The 9,320-nt window shown below is 47.9% G+C and overlaps 1 pseudogene across 1 annotated transcript; it reads right to left on the bottom strand.

The window, feature by feature from the left end:
• Nucleotides 1-5,284: 5,284 nt before the first annotated feature.
• Nucleotides 5,285-7,876, bottom strand: LOC145805474 (NADH-ubiquinone oxidoreductase chain 4-like; annotated as a pseudogene). Its single transcript, XR_014347899.1, has 2 exons — nt 7,861-7,876; nt 5,285-6,860 (listed from the first exon to the last, which is right to left on the bottom strand). The product of XR_014347899.1 is annotated as an NADH-ubiquinone oxidoreductase chain 4-like (transcript).
• Nucleotides 7,877-9,320: the final 1,444 nt, after the last annotated feature.

The following is a 9,320-nucleotide window of genomic DNA, read 5'->3' as shown; positions in this document are numbered from 1 at the left end:
AATTTGATGGAGAGATGGGCAATCTTAATTTGATGCGCGACAGGTAATCAGAACCTGTGGGAAACCTATGACCTCGAAAAGAAGAAGTCTACCACGCAAGTCGAACATATGTAATGCTTATGAGTCATGAAAAACAAAAAAGCTGTTATATATACACAAAGTTCATTTACGCCTTAGGTCGTGAGAACGACAGTATGCAATGAACTTCAAAAGGGAAAAACTGTGATTTTCTTGTTCTAACTCGTACTGTCTCTCTGCCAATTGCTGGTTTTTTGTTTCTACTTCGTGTAACCTCATGGAATATGCCAGGTTCTTTGCTTCTAGCTCCCACTGCTTATCCATCAAAGCTTGTTGACTTTCTGACCATATCCGCGGGATTCTCTGATGTCGAGCTCGTTCCTCGGTCAGGTAATCTCGATAATTTGGATTGGGCGGAGGTAGGCCTCCAGCATTCCAGGGAGGGAGATCCACCCCGAAGTTGGCCTCTACCCATAGGAGATACTCTTGATGGGTTTTCTGAGTAATCTTGCAGCCGGTACCCTCTCCGCGGTCTCGCGATTTCTGCATTCCTAAAGATGTAATCCCTTTCAGACTCTGACCCTGCTGTCGGTGATGGTATAGTCGAAAAACCAAGGACTCAGATCTTCAACCACAGGGATGGTTTGCACTAGCCCATACTGTCTCATAACTCGGGATGGAAGCGGTCATTCCCTGGAAACCTATTAAAGGAACCATATGATGTCCTTCACACTGTAAAATAGCCTCACCTAGTCCGAGCCACTGGGCTTTCAGTATATGTTCAAATGTCAGAGAATTGAGAGCAGCAATCCCAATCCCCCTTAGTAGCAATACGACTAAGATCGTTGGCATGTCGCTGATAGTCGGTGATGATGTCATGATCGAAATACCCCTTTGTTCGGATGGAGCTAAACTCCTCAAGGTGTTCGAGAAACCATATCTGTAGTAACGGCGCGCATCCCAAGAAGTCTCGGCGACGATGCGAGGATCAATAGGAAAGAGAGCGCAGCAACTTTCCCAAAATCTTTGGTACTATGGTGTGATGGTCGTCAATCTGATCTAGCATGGGACTGATGCGGCAATCTATGAAACCCGCCTCCCCTGGGAAGGCGGCACTTCCGAATACGGCCAAAGCCAAGGCTGTAAAACGACACTTGTTCCAGTAATCCATACTGGTCTTGAACCTTGTGAGAATGAAAACCTGCCTCGGCGGCGAAGTACTTTTATATGAACTTTAACGATGCTGGGCGATCCCTCAAGCCCTGGAGTAAGTTCTAAGCGGGAGCACGCCAGAAGACTACTTAGGTTGTTTTTTCCCCCCTGGTGCAAACGGCTGTACCAACTTGTTGCGGTCATGCGGGAGGTCCAAGAGTCGGGAGAATTCCTCTAAGGTAGGTGTGAGCTCGAAATTCCCGAAACGAAAACATGCTGTATTCCTATACCAAAAGTGGATCAAGGCTTCGATCAACAGATAGTGTAGTGTACCCTGATACTTAACAATGACAGAATGTTCTCATACTGACGCCGGAAAGCAAGAGTGTCTTCTGCGGACATGCACTCTGCCCATCGTCTCAAAGGTGTAGGCGAAAAGGGAAATTACCTCAATCCTGAAAACGGTGACATGGCGACTGTATCGGGGCTTGCCTCAGTAGATAACTCTCTGATAAGATCCTCATTCCCAAGTTTACTCATTGAGGCCATGGTGCCTACAAGAGTAAGGACAGATAGACCATTAGCGAATGCTTGATAAGAAAGATGCATGCACAGACAAACAAGCGGGTAGCCACAAACAGAAGGATATCTAGACTAAAGGAGGGACATGTAGTCCGGATAAGGAAAGATGTGCAGCTTGAAGGTTGGAAATGCATGTATCCTAACAAGGGAGACTGTGCTATCCTCGATGCTTAAAGGGTCAACTAGGGGAGATTACTAACCTTAACGGAAAGGGGTAATCCAACCTAAGGGATTGAAGAGGCGATGTGCCTAACCAAAAGGATAACTAAGCCATCAGAAAAGTGAGACCAAGATGTGCTTTTTGGATTGTAAGGACAATTGCTAACAAGTTGCTAGCTTTTCCTGATGCTTGCATGGGTGAGACTCATCTGCTTCCGACAGATGCCGCCGCTGCGAGGAAAAAATGGGGCGTTGCATCCATAGAAAGCTTACCTTTTTCACGTTTCTCGCCGCGAATCCTCTTATTCTCTCTTTCTTTCTGTAGTATGGTAGCTTCCTTCATTCTCGGCTTGCCTTCTCCCACAGGAAAGGGAGATTGCAGCCTTTTAGTTGCTTGAGTCTCAGTTCTCTCTCTCGAACCTGGTCCGGAAATAATTGAGCTGATCTTTCATTCGGAAATAAGGGTTTGAACCTTTTCTTGGAGGGAACCTTTTCTTAGGGCAAGACCATAGATGGAAGTTTGGTGAAAGAAGAATCTGTGTGTAATCGATAGGGAAGGGAGAGCGAAGTTCGTCAGATGGAAGTTTGGCTTGGATTGAAAGCTTTAGCGGATGTGCTTTTGATAGGTCTGAAGGGAATACGAGAGGGAACTTCTAGAGTAAGCAAGCTACCGGAAGCGAAGCTTCTGGCTCCCCCTTTCCATTTCCAATTCCTTCTTTTCGTTCTACTTAGGTGGAGCAATCCGAACTCTCGACAGAATACAAAAGAGGACCGCAGGCCTGTGTAGACACCTCAACGAACTCATGTGGACACTCCTCAGCCCGAGGACAATCTCTCAAATACACATTAAGATGTTGACCCGTTTTTCTTTTCTTTCCTGATTCCTCTCAATGAAATTTGCCATGTTGCACTAAGTTACTTACGAATGTATGCATGCGGTCCGGGAACACTTTGGGGTGAACACCCATCCAAACAAGTAGGGTCAATAGTTCAGCATTTAGGCCGTAACATTTAGCAACAAAAAAACCTTTAAACCAACAAGTGCTCTCCGAACCAAGCTAGATAGTCTCCTATCACTAGGCTCACCAACCAACCTGGACTTTGATTCTTATTATTCCTACCGGATATCAAAACCATAAGGATTGTTTCCAGCCATGAGTTCCCCTATGACATAAGCGCTCTTGGGTAGGGTGGGCCATCATTCGCCAGGTCTTTGAGTGCCCGTCGTACCACGGGGTTGGTGCACTAGGCTGATCGAGACTCGACTTTTCGGATCTGGCACCTGCGCCCGGCCCGGTCTGCCAGCTCTTAGTGGCTCTACGTCCGGTCGTGCGTAGTATGTTCGCGATTCGTACAAATGGAACGCATCGCGTACTATAACCTTCCTTTTTTGGGCTGGGTCGTTCCATCAAATCTTTGAGAAGAGGCCCAATCTCGTATTTGATGGTCGGCGTGACGATAGGCTTCGCTTCTACGACTGCCTTCCCAGCTGTTGCAAACACTGAGCGAAAACGGTAAGGGGCGCACAAACAATGTCGTTGCGCGGGGATACGATTCGCTAAGCTGGGGCAAAGAAAGCCGTCCGGCCCTACCGGATTAGGAATGCGAAGGCCTTTCCTTCGAAAGGAGACCGGGGAAAGAAAGAGCTATGCTATTGACCGACCCTTTTTTCTCATTTTGTTTGAAGCGGGCCAAATAGAGAATGAAATGCAGAAATAGGGGAAGGGTTCCAAACCCCTTTTTTGGTTTAAGGGCTGCTCGCCCTACCGAAGTACCAAAGGCTTTCGGGGCTTACACCTCCCTATTACACGACCTAAAAAAGGGTTTTCAGTAGCGCCCTTAGAATCTAAGCCTTTTGAAGCGCCAGTAGTTGTAGCTGTGGGTAGGGCTTTCGTTCTTATCGCTCCGGGTTCCGATCTATATGACCTCCGGGCGGTACAAAGTACACCTCTTCCGTAGAGGCAGGTAGTAACCTAAGCTTTAAGAGTCTGTTCAAGGGGGGAGCCCTCTTATCTATCAATGGAAAGATCCCCATGTGTGGCGTGATAAGGAATCCTAGAAAAGATCGATTGAGACTCCCTCCACGGTCCCACGAAGATCTCTACGTACTTCTCCAGTCCAGGACAAGTGGGATCTTCCGGTCTGCGTGCATGGGAGCAGCTCAAACAAAGAAGAGTCTGGTCCGGTCTGAATTCAGGCACGGCCCGCCCGTCTGCTGCTAGGTCCGGGAATGGCGCCAGGCGAGGGCGCCGCTATGCCCCGCTGCTCTGCTGCGGCCGGCCCCCGGACTATGCAAAAGAATCGAGGCCGGGGGGGTCTCGTCCATAGTGGTTCCCCCCCGCCTTTGGTGATTGACCGAACAAATAGGCCTAGATCTATGCCCCTTAATGAATCGAATGGTCCTTCGACCTTCGTTTGATTCCGACGGCCGGCATAGATCTCATGAGACCCGCCCACTATTACTACGAAAAAAGCCCTGCCCTTTTCCTTCGCTACTAGGAGAGTAAGCTACTTCTATTAGCGCCGGACCTTGAGTCGAATTGATCGTGTCATGTGCAACGTCCATCAATGATGGTTCATTAATGTCCATTGATTTAGACTCCTTCCCCCTTCCCAACTACGATTAAGATCGAGAGGGGCCCGAAAGCCCCCAAACCAAGAACGGAGACGGAAGCCTTTCGATTCACTCCCCATTCTCTCTTAAATAAAGAAAGCGCGCCCTTGAGCCCTGGGCAGGTCGGCCGGGTCTTTCCCTGTTGTTCTGTTCCCGCCACGAGAAAGACGCACGGAAGAGGTATGCCCAGCGCGCGGAGGATCCGTTGAGAGTTTGTCTTGGTAGGGAACTGTACGATCTTTTCCCCTATTGTATTGAATCAATAAAAAAAGAGGTCAGTGCTACGGCCCCCTATTGTTTGATCCAATATTGACCGGGGACGAGCCCCGACTTCCATAGGTCCTTGGTTTGACCTCCCGTAGTGGTCCTTGCTTTTAAGAAAGCGGAGCGGGGCCAATTTCTCGTACTTGCTCAGTGTGCCCCCCTTTCGTCGAGTGCCCCGCCCGGTTCACTGGGCTGTTGGCCTGCCAAGCACTTGCCCGCTGCTCCTGCCGCCCGCTTGGCGGGCGGAGCGCTCGTTATCCTGACTTTTATCTCTGCTGGGGCCCCCTCCCATTGCTCTAGCCATAAGCTATGGCAGCTCCAGCTCGCAACCACAGGGGCCCGCCCTGCGAGGCCAGAGTGAGCTCAGCGGTCAGCCTCCATTCGAATTATGTTAGGGGGTCTTTCGCTTTTGCCAGATCTAGAGAGATACTACAAGTCCTCCGTCCCAGATTCCATCGCCGCGGCCATCTGGTTCACCGGTACTACCAAAAAGTCTCATGCTTACGTTACTCTTACTGATGGTTTTATTATCTTGGACCACGAAGACCCCAGTCGTGCTTCTGCTTTCCATTCCCATCATCATATTGATGATAAATCTCCTCGTGCTCTGCCATAAGAACTTGGAGTCCGTATCATGGTGAAGGTAACGCTGTGATTCTTGCTCAAAAAACAGACCGAACGCGTTCGAGTTATTGGCTCGTCCGACCCGGCAGCATTCATGAGTCGCTCGTTCAACTGTCCCTCGGAGACACGGTCGAGAAGTACCATGCATGGTTGCCCCCCGTCCTTTCTTTCTCTCGGTCCCACCCAGCAAGATACGGCTCAGCCAAAAGAGGTGAGCGCCCCTGCGCGAGCCTTATTTTATTAGTTTAGTAAAGTCAAGCTTTGGCTCCCTAAAGACTAAAGAAATGGATAAAAAAAAGGGGGGACTTCTGCAACGGGCTATGCCACCCAAACCAACTGAGGGAAGTCGCATCCATCCCCTCGCAAGCACCTACAATGTCATGATCACATTGGTTTACCCTTTTTTCTTTGGTAGTTTAACGGACGGTCGCCCCTCCAACAATAAAAGGTATAAATATGGAAACTTCTCTGCCATTTGGATCAGAGAATTTATGGAGGAAATCGGGTTTTAAATTCCCAGAAACCGCACGATTATATAGCCAAAGGGAATAGGCCGCGCCTAAAATCATCCCAAGCGCTGCTAATGTGGCTACTAAGCTATTTCTTTGGAAAGCTCCTACTAAGATAAGAAATTCCCCAATAAAGCTGCTAGTACCAGGTAAACTCATATTGGCCAAAGTAAAAAAGAAAAAAATGGTAGAGAAATTCGGCATGGTGCTTACTAAACCTCCATAATATCTAACAAGTCGAGTCTTATGTCGGTCATATAGAACACCAACACATAGAAAAAGGGCTGAAGAAACCAGTCCATGACTTAACATCAGTAAAATGCTACCTCCAATTCCCTGTATGTTCAGACTAAACATACCAATAGTCACCAGATTCATATGAGCTACTGAGGAGTAAGCAATGATCTTCTTAAGATCGATCTGTCTTCAAGTAGTCAAGGAAGTATATATTATAGCAATCGCGCTTAAAGTATAAATGAAAGGAGTGAAACAAAGTGTCGCTTCGGGAAACATGGGTATTGAAAATCTTAAAAACCCGTAGGTTCCCAATTTTAAAAGAATTCCCGCCAAGATGACGGATCCTACCGTAGGTGCCTCTACATGAGCTTCGGGTAACCAAATATGAACTGGTACCATAGGCACTTTGACGGCGAAAGAGGCGAAAAAAGCAATCCATAGAAATATTTGGCGCCGCTCACTAAATTCTGTGGTTAATAAGATTTGTAAATCGGTGGTTCCTGTTTGGAGAAGAATCAACAGAATGGCTAATAGCATAAAAACAGATCCAAGTAAAGTATAAAGGAAAAACTGATATGCTGCCTTGATCTTTCTTTGTCTCGAACCCCATACCCCTATAATAATGGTAGAGTAAGGGGTGGCCCCAAAGCGGAATTGACCGGTGGTGGTTGGTCGAAGCTCCAGTAGGTAGCCACTCCCTTCTCAGGGAACCGTACGTGAGACTTCCGCATCATACGGCTCCGTCCCGAGCTTCCCTCGTCGGCCCTTGTCATTAGACCACTATCTATGCATGTATTTTCAGCCTGGACTCTCGAATCTTTTGCTTCTCGGGTGGTGGTGAACAATGCTGCTTGCGGTGCGGGAGATGCCCGCCCGTAGGGCCCGGCCTCCCGCCCGAAATAACCGCTCACTAGCTAACCGGACTAGTGGGGGCCCTATCTGGAGACATACTGAAAAGCATGCCTTTCGAACCGAACGCAGCGCCCGTCTTCTAAATCAAAAGAAAAAAGGGCTCGTTGGGAAGAGGAGTGCGGCCTGTAGAGCACATGTAACGCACAGTCGGGTTGCTCACGCAGCGGATCTCTCTCTCTCTCTATCTATCTATAGATAGAGAGAGAGAGGTGTGAAAGTAATAGCCTTATGTTATGGCCGCCCCCCGACTTACGGCCTTTACGCTACTACTACTGTGATGTGAGCGGTTCAAATTGCTTTGATCTTTCCCAATCATCCTGGCCGGAACTTGTACGCAGCACTTGTACGGAGGTGCATGCATAAAGGTTTGGAACTCTTTTCTTATCTGAATCTTAAGGACAGGACCCTACCCTATTCTCGAACCCTCTGCCGAGCTCTACCCTGCCCGCATTTCCTTTTTTTTGAAGGGGGCCAAAGAAATGTCTCCACCTGCTGCCAACAGTCTTTCTTCGGAATTATACTGAACGGGTCGATCCTCCCCTCCCGTTTGTTTTAGCAACTTATCCTAAGGTCTCCTCGCCAAGAGCTCCCCGGCAACGACAGAGGAAGCAACCCGCCTGCTGTGGCGGGGCGGCTTTTTTCTTTCACAATAAGACCTGGTCGATTATCCCTACCCTCGGTAGCTTACGAGTTTACGTCCATCCCTGGTCGGGTACAGTTTCCTTTCGATTTCTCCCTTGTAGCCGTTACCCAAATTCGCGCAATTGTGTCCACACCCCCCAAACTGACTTGACGAGGAATCCATTCTCGCGAACAAACACAACCCCTACACACACCTAGGAGCACCCCTTCCTGCATATCCATACAAGACCCGAGTAGGCGGGTCGAGGTCCTACGAGGTACCCACTACTCGGAGTACCCTCCCAAAAGGAAAAAGATGTGTCTGTCAGGTTCGGTTCTTCTTAGTTGGGTTGGGCGGGTTCGACCAGAAATGCTATGCTTACACACAAGACTACCCCTCTTCCCGAAAGCTTCGCGGGGACTACTTTACGACGACGGACGACCGCCCGTAGGGGGTTTACTGCACAAGGCCCCTGCAGAGGAAAAGCTTTCTCCCAGCGAATAGAAGATGCTCAGCTCCGCAAAACATAGGGATTGGCACGCTTTCGGGAAGAACATAGAATAGTAGAGGATCCAGCATGCGGAACACGGCGATCATTAGAAATTCACGAATTAGAGATGCTGTAATATACTCTTTTCCATAACTTCTCATACCAGACCAACCCACTAAAATGCAAATAGGGATCAGAAATGTGGTCAATATCACGAAGAATAAAGAGATACCGTCTATACCCAAATAAAAATGGATGTTTTCATAAGGAAGCCATCAAAGGCTTTCTACAAATTGAGATTTGGCCGTAGAAGGATCGAATTGTATCCGAAGAACAGGGGGATACAAAAAAGTAATAAGAGAGGCGCACAGACCAATCAATCGTATCGGTCGTATTCTTGAATTTGGAATGAAAAGAGGAGTAATGCTTCCTAGCACGGGACACAGAATAAGACCACTTAGATCGGAATAGCATTCACAGAAATGTTCTAACATAGAGTATAATCGAACATTGAAGAGATTAGTTGACAACAGTAAAAAGAAGGGCGCCTAATTCCAATACAATAGGGGTCTATCAGTGCAAGTCAGCTGAACACCGTGATTGATGAGTGGGTAGGTGGGTTAGGTGCACCTCTCGCCCAGTGGGAAGTAATGAGGCTAGTCTCCCCCTCCCCCCTGAAATGAAGAAGTAGTGGGGCCCCCTTCCTGCGTATGCGCCTTTATTTAGATTCTTTCTATTTTTTAATTACCAATGGAGAATCTTTCTAAAAAAATCTCTCTGGAAAAACGCAATTCGTCGATTTCAATCCAAGGTGCACCTTGCCTTTTTCAGGTAGCTTTCTTACGCCTATTCAGCTAGTGGGGCATTGGTCATAGCCGAAATTCGTCGAAGGGATAAAAAAGAAAGAAGAGAAAGAAGAAAGGGAGGTTTTGTCTTTCTTTCAATCCAAATAAGATAACAAAGAAACCACTAAAAAATTAAAGTTAGATAAAGAAGTTTCAGTAAGAACTAGCACTAGACTTCTTCCCCCCTTTCTACTTTTCCTCTCTCCTTTTGTTTGTGCTTCCACCCGGGCTTTTCAGGATGACGGCTAAGGGACGGGGAGAGGGGGCTCTCGAAACCAAACGAGACTAGAAA

The sequence above is a fragment of the Camellia sinensis genome, chromosome 13 (assembly GCF_055761805.1).
Source record: "Camellia sinensis isolate YWXY chromosome 13, ASM5576180v1, whole genome shotgun sequence".
NCBI classification, from domain to species: Eukaryota; Viridiplantae; Streptophyta; class Magnoliopsida; order Ericales; family Theaceae; genus Camellia; species Camellia sinensis.
This window is presented reverse-complemented; position numbering and strand designations above follow the sequence as displayed.